At 37.2% G+C, this 9128-nt stretch overlaps 1 long non-coding RNA gene across 1 annotated transcript; it reads left to right on the top strand.

The window, feature by feature from the left end:
* The first annotated feature begins 1145 nt into the window (after window positions 1-1145).
* Window positions 1146-5977, top strand: LOC106736199 (uncharacterized). Its single transcript, XR_001371283.2, has 2 exons — window positions 1146-1254; window positions 1673-5977. It is a non-coding gene; the product is annotated as an uncharacterized LOC106736199 (long non-coding RNA).
* Window positions 5978-9128: the final 3151 nt, after the last annotated feature.

The following is a 9128-nucleotide window of genomic DNA, read 5'->3' on the forward strand; positions in this document are numbered from 1 at the left end:
TAGGGAAGAAGTCAGAGCTAGATATGTTAAGTCAGGGAGCCACTGGCACGTGGAGAGTATTTAAAGCCACAGGATCACTATCCGAGAAGAAGAATGTGCATAGAGAAGGAAAGACGACTAAGGACAGAATGTCTTTTTTTTTTTTTTTTTTTAGTTCCGAAGGAGATTATAGGGTATAGCAAATGGCAGAGAAGGAAGGTCAGGCTATGGAGAAAGTGTTTCAGGAAGGAAAGATCAAGTATATAAATACCACTAAGAGACTGAGGAATAAAACACTGGCAAACTGGTGATTATCAATCACTGTTGAAGCATGTTAGTCATTTGTGTGGATTATTGTATGAAAAACTGGAGAGACAAAAAAAATAGGATGTACAGGTAGAATGGGACTTACACAGAACCCCTTCCTTTCTTCCTTCCTTAATTTGCTAGAGGGTGCATGCACTCACTGGAGATGGGGGAGGGAGAGAAAGCCCACCCCCCCCGGGCGGGATGGTCATGCTGCAGGCCCTTCTCCATTTCTCTTTTGGGGATTTTGGGCACACATACACATATGGCCAGCATGTTTCTCAAGCGGCCAGGTCTGGGACTTGAACCACAGGGCCAGCCATGTGAGATCCAGCCACCTTAACTGCCTTACCAGTGGCTGGCTCTAGAACTTCTACTTAATCTTAACTATGAAGTGAAGCTAGAGTTTCATTTGTAGGCAGTTGAGGATGAACTGGTTAATAAATGTGAAGATTCATGTCCTGCCTTCAAAAAGTGTATTAAGGTGTGAGATTCTAAAATTTTTTTTCAAAGGCTTTAAGCAGTTTTTAGTCTCAGTAAGACTTTTTTTAAGTTTTTTTTTTAATTATTCTATTTCATATTTGAAATTTACCCTAATAGGTGCAGGTCACCAGGGATGTGGATAGAAGAACCAAAGTTTATCTTCAGAGACAAAGTCTGAATCTGTTTTCTGAACTTAATGTAAACCATCTTTATAAATGATCCTTTCTTCATTTAATAGCTTTCTGTATTTGAGATAGCACCCTTTAGCTAAAAATATTCAGGTTATAAATGACTTAGCTTATGTTTAATGTCTGTTTTAAAATAGGGGTAGAAGTGAAATATCTGCTCTATTTTCATTATCAATCATGCCGACTTAATTCTCCTGTCTTGGTGTGTGAAGTCAGTCAGTTCTGTTGACTGCCTTTTCTTTTCTTATCCCTAGAGGTGACCAGTCCCGTAAGAGAGCCGGGGATGAGTTGGCTTATAGTAAGTAATGATGTTCCTTCCCACCTTCGATGGTTAGGTGATGTAAGGCATCCACTGGCAATAATTGTGCAGGAGCATAATGATACCCACAGTGTTCTCACACAGCATATGTGTGATCGGGGTCGGCTGTTCTGCAGCTGTGGCACTTCTGATGTCCAGTTGTTGGTGGTGATTCTCAAGCATTTGTCAAGAAGCCACCAGATTCTTTTGTCTCTGCTACGATGGGATAATGGTCCAATTCCAGTTACTGATAATCTTGGCCTCTATTTACTTCACTCCAAACCATGTGGTTTTGAGGGGTTTTAAGGTCCTCTTTCAAGGACTTGGGAGAAGAATAAGAAATTTTAAATAAACACATTTCTACCACTGTCAAATGCTATCTGCTATTCATACTTCTTCTGTTCTGATGTTTTTTCAGACAGCTCGTCAGCATGTGCAAGTTCCAGGGGGTACAGATAGTGAATGTATTGAATGTACTTTCCTTCCGGAAAAGAGGACACACTGGAGCTGCAGAGACTGTATTCAGAGCACAGCGGGGGCCTGCAGACACTCAGGAGCTCTGTCACAAAGCTGTTCTTAGAAGAGGATGTTGGACTCTTACTTTGGTTTGTAATTTTAAAAAAGAAAAACTAACAAAAAACAAAACCTAAAAACAGTTGCTGCTAGACTTGGGGGTGATTTGAAATGGGACAATCTTAATGAGCTTATCTACAGATTCTGTGAGGAACATGCATCTTGGAAAGCGATCATTGCTAAGTGATATTCGACGGCCAAAATCAGCAGCTTCCTCCAAAAATACAAGAGCAGAAGAATCTTTTTTTTTTCTTCCTCTCCTTAAAGCACTTGTTTTGTTCATTTGTGGACTCAGCACTTTGGCATATTGGTTTCACATGTCAAGATATCTTTTGCTTTAAAACTAAGCAGATCATTATAATACAGTATTTTTTCACCCATAACCAAAACAACCCCTTTAAAAGAGTTGGTCTTTGTTTAGCATTAGAAAGTCTTGTTATTGTTAAAGGAAAATGCTAACTCTGCTTTTGCTAGAACTTTTTGCCCCATTAGTTCACAACTTTTTTCTACTCTGTGCCTTGAGCTTTGTGCACTTTGCAACTGTGTGACCATGTTGTCAAACTCACAGATGCTTCCTGGAGAAGTTAATGGTATCCCAGATAACCCACCAAAATATCTGTGTGACTTTATAGCAGGATGCTAATTGAGTGGGAAAATGGAAGTGTGTTACCCATTAGACGTTCCCTTGCCTCACTGAGGCATATTTGTGTTGATGTTGGGGACCAACTCTCAGAGAGCGTTTATTTCCATTCCCTCTGTTGCTGAACGTGGTTTCCCCAGCTGCTGTAGTCTTGGCAGTACTCCAGGTTAGGGATGGGCAGTACTTGAGCACTGAAGCTCCCTTTAATGCTGAGAATTATTAAGAGCTGCTTCCTGTGATGCTCTAGGAAGCAGAGATAGTCATTAAATCCCAGTGCAATCAACAATCTGGGGTTCCCAATCCATTTCATTTTAAATGGGTGAGATAAGTACTTAAGAAAAATAAAAACAAACTACAGTCCTGCATCTATTAAACATTATATTTTAATGTAATGGGAAAGAATTAGCACTGCTGTTTTAAGGTGCCCTTCCAGCTGTGGCAGAGCTATATTTTGTGTTTCTCCATGCCCACAGTGCTCTTTAGCTCTTCCTAAAAGTCTGAAGCTTTTCTAGTTTTTGAAAGAAACAGAAAAATAGACGTGTCAAGGGAAAAATATTTTTCTCTCAATTTTGCTTGAGTCTGAATTGCTCATAGGCTCCATTGGGCTCCAGATGACTAATAATATTTACCTATTCAGAGAGCTTGACATTGGTTGGGGTAGAGTGGGAGACATACCAGGGTCTGTTTTGTAGGTTTTTCATAGAGCTACCTCTGACACTTCAGTTATCCTTTTTTGAGAATGGGGTGGAAGGGAGAGTTAGAAGTCACATATTGGGAGCAAGTAAGTTGTCTGAGTAGGGGTCTTAGATTGGGAAATTATACAAAGACGTCAAAGGAAAACGTCAGATTTTTTTTAAGTACTTATCAGCCAGGGTTAATGGACATTGTAGAGGATTTTAATTGGACATGTCTAACTCTGAGCATCTTGGAACATATTGATTACTGTAAGAACATATACAGGCTCTATTTTGCTACACCAGGAACATTCTAGTGTCAAGGAAGATTCATTTTATCATGAAGTGCAAATTTTACTTTCCTCAATGGGGTATTTGCTGCAGGCTCATAAGTAACACCTGGAACCGAAGTCTCTCCTGAATTGTTTTAATATTTCTGAAAGGAATAAAACTAGAACTTTTCTTCAAATGTGGATGAGTTCTTCACTATCCTACTATGTACCCAGCTGCTTTTTCTGGAGCAAACCTTCTTTTTTGGCAAACAACGGAATTTTCCCTATAAAAGCATTGTATTAAGATGTGAATTGGCATTGACATCTTTGGATGCTTTTGTATTATTAAGCCAATGGAGAAATATTTTATATTCTTTTTTATGATTGCGTACGTGTAAACAAAATGTAGGCAGAGTTTGCAAAATGTAGTATCTCTAAACGTTTGCAGTGACTGCAGCCAGCTGTGAGTCGGGGCTTGGTACTCTAAGCTTGATTATTGGAAGGCTCTAGAGGAAGGGTATATACATGTCCCCAGCGCATGTGTCCTAGTTGTTACTCATCATGGCCCCTTGACATCATTGCAGTATGAAAAACTTCTTTAACTGAAAATTAACAGAATTCTTAGTTTAGAACATTAGAGAAAATAAAATCTGACCTTTCCCATTTTGTATTGTCTAGTACTGTTTGCCAGAAAGTATTTTCTTGTCAAATTTACTTGTATATTTCTTGCCAGTACAGTATACAGTTTTCCAACCCAATTTATTACTGACTTTTTATATCGAATCATTGAAGGCCCAAATCATTGAAGACAGAAAATAGTATATGCAGATTGATTGGTTGATTAGTCAGTATACATAATTGATTTGACTAACCTTACTAGTATATATGTGCAGCCTGAAATTAGACCCTTAAAAAAACCAGATCAGTTATCTTGAAATGATGACATGTAAAAGTAAATAGTTGATAACTTGTTTTGACAGGCAGTATGTATTGGTATATATTTTAAAGTTGGCCTTAAACTTCAGTAACGGTGTCATCTCATGAACTCAGTTGTCACAGCTGCACCCTAACCAACAGGACTCACTGCTTTGTTTTCTGTGGGGCAGAAAGCGAAGGCTGGTGGTGTGACTCAGAGCCTCGTAGTCCATAGGTGGTAGGTTAGTGGGTATAAACACAGACCTGGTCCCTTTTGCGAGTTTACAGCAGTCATCATCCCTTTCTTGGGTTCTAGAATGAAAGCTGATTTGTGGGTAGATGATATTGCAGAAGAACCAATGCCTGTGGCCATGAATGCTACACACGTCCCCAGTGCTCAGACCTCTACCGCTGCCACTCCCCTTGCTGTATGCCATGCTTTCTATAAGGCTGCAAATTTGCACACATAAATAATTCCTCAGGAAGAGTTTGCACGTGCATCACCTTGCAATATTTTGTACTGACCAAACAAGGGATTTGAAAGTTTTCAGCACAAAAGGATAACTTCAGAGTGGTGGTCTGTACACCTACTAACAAAGGTAATGGTGATCTAGCAAACAAATGGGTTTCTGCAGTTATGAAGTAAGCAGGTGCACTTGTAACATAGTATTTAAATAGTCTTGTTTAATCTCCCTTTAACCCTTCCAGACTTGTCTTATTATTGAGGCTGGCTGTATTTTCTTCTGTATTTTTTGTTTGTTTGTTTTATACCAGTTAATTATCTTTGTGATTATTATCAGGAGGCATTGCCTTAAGCTAAAATTCAATTTTTTAATAAGCAGCTATTATTAAAATAACTGAGCATTATCTTACCGAATATACACTAATCTGAGATCCTAAAAAAATTCATAGTTAAAAAGCAAAACAAAAAAACCTACATTAGCTATCCAGCCATTGTTTGGATGTTTTGGTTAATTATTTTAGGGTGTCTTATTGAGCTTTTTAGTTTAGAATATTGTATTTACTTTAATCCAAGTCCACACCTCTTCATTTAAGGGGGCTTTAAAATTCAAGGTCAGAATGTGACTCCCTTGACTGACACCTGTAACAGGCTTATTAGGCCTTTTTGGTTGTGGTTACTGTTTTCAGTAATATTGCATAAGACAAAGTTCATTTTATCAAGTTAAAATGGAGGTCATAAGGGTTCTCTCCTATTGCTTTCATCTTCCTGATGAATTCTGCCCCAGTTTTTGGCCACCACAATATATAAAAGGATCTCTGTTCTTTTCCAAGGGAAATCATTCTTATACTGTTGATTAGTGAAAGTCACTGACATCTTCCCTTTTCCATTGACCAAGACCCTCTTGTGGATCTCTTTTCAGAGTAGAGTGGTGGGAATACTTTCTGCTTATGTTGACAGAGTGGTTGTGGGAGAATTTAAGAAAATGCTACTCAGAGAGCCATTCTGTAAAACAGTAGTGTATAACACACCCATGCCGGTGGAAAATTACCTTTATTTCCGGTTGGACTGCATTGTTTAGAAAAATGTTAATGGCTTACAATTCTGGTAAATTTATAGCGTGGATCTGGGATTAAAGATTCTGTGGTTTGGAAAAAAATAAATATTTTGTATTGATTCTCACATGCCATTTTAATGTTGTGACTGTGTACTAAATACTGTAAGACTGGATATCCCCGTAGAAGGGTGTATTTTGTTGAACAGGAATTTACTTGCTCTCATCAGTCCTGTTGGTAAGTCTTACAGCCATGCAAGTTAGGAGAACTTAACTCAGACGTGAGATTGTGAGGAGCTGTGACTAGAAACAGGAATGCTTATAAACAATTTGAAGGTCCAATTTAGGCAAGAGGCTTTTGCCACTCACCAGCATAGCCAGAACCAGGGTGGAGCAATGAAATCTAATCCCCTGTGGGGCTTGTTTGTCAGAAGGTGAACTCAAACAGGGTGCTCTGTACATCAGCTGTTTTTATGAATCCAAGAAAAAAGAAATGGTGAATAAAAGTCTTATTGACCTGGGATACAAAGCCACTGACAGGCTCTGACCTTTAACTCTTGGTGGATTTTGAATCACTCCTGTACTAAGGTTCGTACTATCACTATGATAGTTTCATACTATGAAATAAATGTTGTACAGATGTCCTTGGCCTTGTTATGTTATGCATTTTGCACAGATGTCCTTGGTCTTGATACTTAGGTCATTAGAACTTTGCCATGGTATACTAGATTTTGCTTATTAAATGTTGATAATGCCTCATAAATGATAAACCATACTGAGCACGTACCTGTTACCACAGTTTACAAGCCTGTAGCGTGAGTGTCTATCTCTTGACCTCTCTATAGACCAGTGGTAAAACAAATGGGGAGTGTGTGTGTGTGTGTGTGTGTGTGTGACTATATATACACATAGTTACGTATTCCATATACATACAGTATGTGTATATGTAAAGATGTATGTGTGTGTGTATCCATATATACAGGTTTAAAAAAAAAAAACACATGTGCAGTGTCTTTCTTTAGACCTTTAATCAAAATTTTCTGACTTGGAGTTTTTCGCATTATGTTATGCATTTTGCACAGATGTCCTTGGTCTTGATACTTAGGTCATTAGAACTTTGCCATGGTATACTAGATTTTGCTTATTAAATGTTGATAATGCCTCATAAATGATAAACCATACTGAGCACGTACCTGTTACCACAGTTTACAAGCCTGTAGCGTGAGTGTCTATCTCTTGACCTCTCTATAGACCAGTGGTAAAACAAATGGGGAGTGTGTGTGTGTGTGTGTGTGTGTGTGACTATATATACACATAGTTACGTATTCCATATACATACAGTATGTGTATATGTAAAGATGTATGTGTGTGTGTATCCATATATACAGGTTTAAAAAAAAAAACACATGTGCAGTGTCTTTCTTTAGACCTTTAATCAAAATTTTCTGACTTGGAGTTTTTCGCATGGATTATCCCACACCTTTCTTAACCCTTTGCATTTTCTTGCAATGAAATGAGTACTATGCCCTGGATTTTTTGTATCCTTACTTTACAATTTTAGTTTCTTTTGCTTTCTCTTGTTCTTTCCTTCCATGTTCTCAAAATGCCATTTCTCAGCTCCTCTTTTGTAAAACCTAATGCCTGGTGTGATGGTATCTGTTTCTTAGTTTGCTCATAGAGCTGCTTTCAGTGATCTTCTTTGCAATCACCTTATAGTTTCCTTCACTCCTCTACCCAGCCAAATAGAGTGTTTTAAAACCCTCTCCCTTCATTTAGCAAATTTGTTTTTGTTTTTTACCCAGTCAAAACTTTTCTATTAGAACCAGCTTCTGTGTGTGTTTATGTGTTTATTTCCTTGTGGTCTGTTTCTCAGTAATCCAAAATTCTAAGACATTTAGAATTTCAAAAATCCTGATAAGAGGAAGAATATCACATGTAGAATCTGAGAACAAAGTTTTGTCTCATTTTAGCTAGGTGTGCATTTTTGGGTACATTGTTTTTTGAATTTCTGTTTTCCCATGTTAGTAGTAAGTCCTCCCTTCCCCTAAATTACTAGTGATACAGAGAGTCAGACAAATATAACAATTTTAAATGTCCTAGTCACCCACATGTCTAGTAATATACCTCAAAATACATAAAGAAAAAAATGGACACAACTATAAGGAGAAATAGATTAGTTTACCAATATAATGGACATTTTAAAATACTTCCTTCAGTAGTTAATAGGCCATGCAGAAGACCAGATAATTAAGAATATTATGGAAGACATAGAAGATTTAAATAGCATTACCAGTAGATTTGATCTGATGGGTATATGAGATTTATAAAGTTCATGGAAAAATGGAATTAAAGTATGCATTTATTTTGATGCAGTGAAATCCATGGATCGTTATTTTTGGCATTTTCTGTGAACTTGTGGAAGATGGCTTATATATACGTACACATACACAGACAAAACCTTGTTGCATCCTTCAGTAGGAAAATAAGTATTTTTTGCCAGCCAAACCTAACAGTTGATCAGTTTAAAATATAGCAAATGATGACCAAATTAGATTAGTTTTAGGAATGCAAGATTGATTGAATATTTTAAAAAATCAGCTAATGTGACTCATATATTAATGGATTAAAATTGTAATGATGAGATTGTCTATGAAAATTCAAAGAACCTATAAGGAATATCAAGGTTGCTGGGATAAAACCAATATGCAAATGTTGATTTTATTTCCATAGACCAGTTACAAGCAGAAGGATTTTACATTTTTAAAATGTAATGAAGGACTATAACTTCCAGTTGGACAAACCTGAGAATCTGTCTTAAAAAGCATATTGTTCTTGGGGCCAGCAGATGGCATGATTTTCAAGGGCACTGGACTCCCACATGGCTGACCATGATTTGAGTCCCGGACCTGGTGGCTTGCTGTCTCTCTCTCTCTCTCGACAAATTAAAATAAATAAATAAAGTTAAATAAAAAGAATTCTTTAAAAAAAGTGTTATCATTCTTAATGAGATAACACAATGAAAAAACAACAAAACTTTATGGACCTTAGATTTGATCTGATGGGTATATGAGATTTATAAAGTTCATGGAAAAATGGAATTAAAGTATGCATTTATTTTGATGCAGTGAAATCCATGGATCGTTATTTTTGGCATTTTCTGTGAACTTGTGGAAGATGGCTTATATATACGTACACATACACAGACAAAACCTTGTTGCATCCTTCAGTAGGAAAATAAGTATTTTTTGCCAGCCAAACCTAACAGTTTGATCAGTTTAAAATATAG

Source organism: Tupaia chinensis, unplaced genomic scaffold (assembly GCF_000334495.1).
Source record: "Tupaia chinensis unplaced genomic scaffold, TupChi_1.0 Scaffold000683_1, whole genome shotgun sequence".
Taxonomy (NCBI): Eukaryota; Metazoa; Chordata; class Mammalia; order Scandentia; family Tupaiidae; genus Tupaia; species Tupaia belangeri.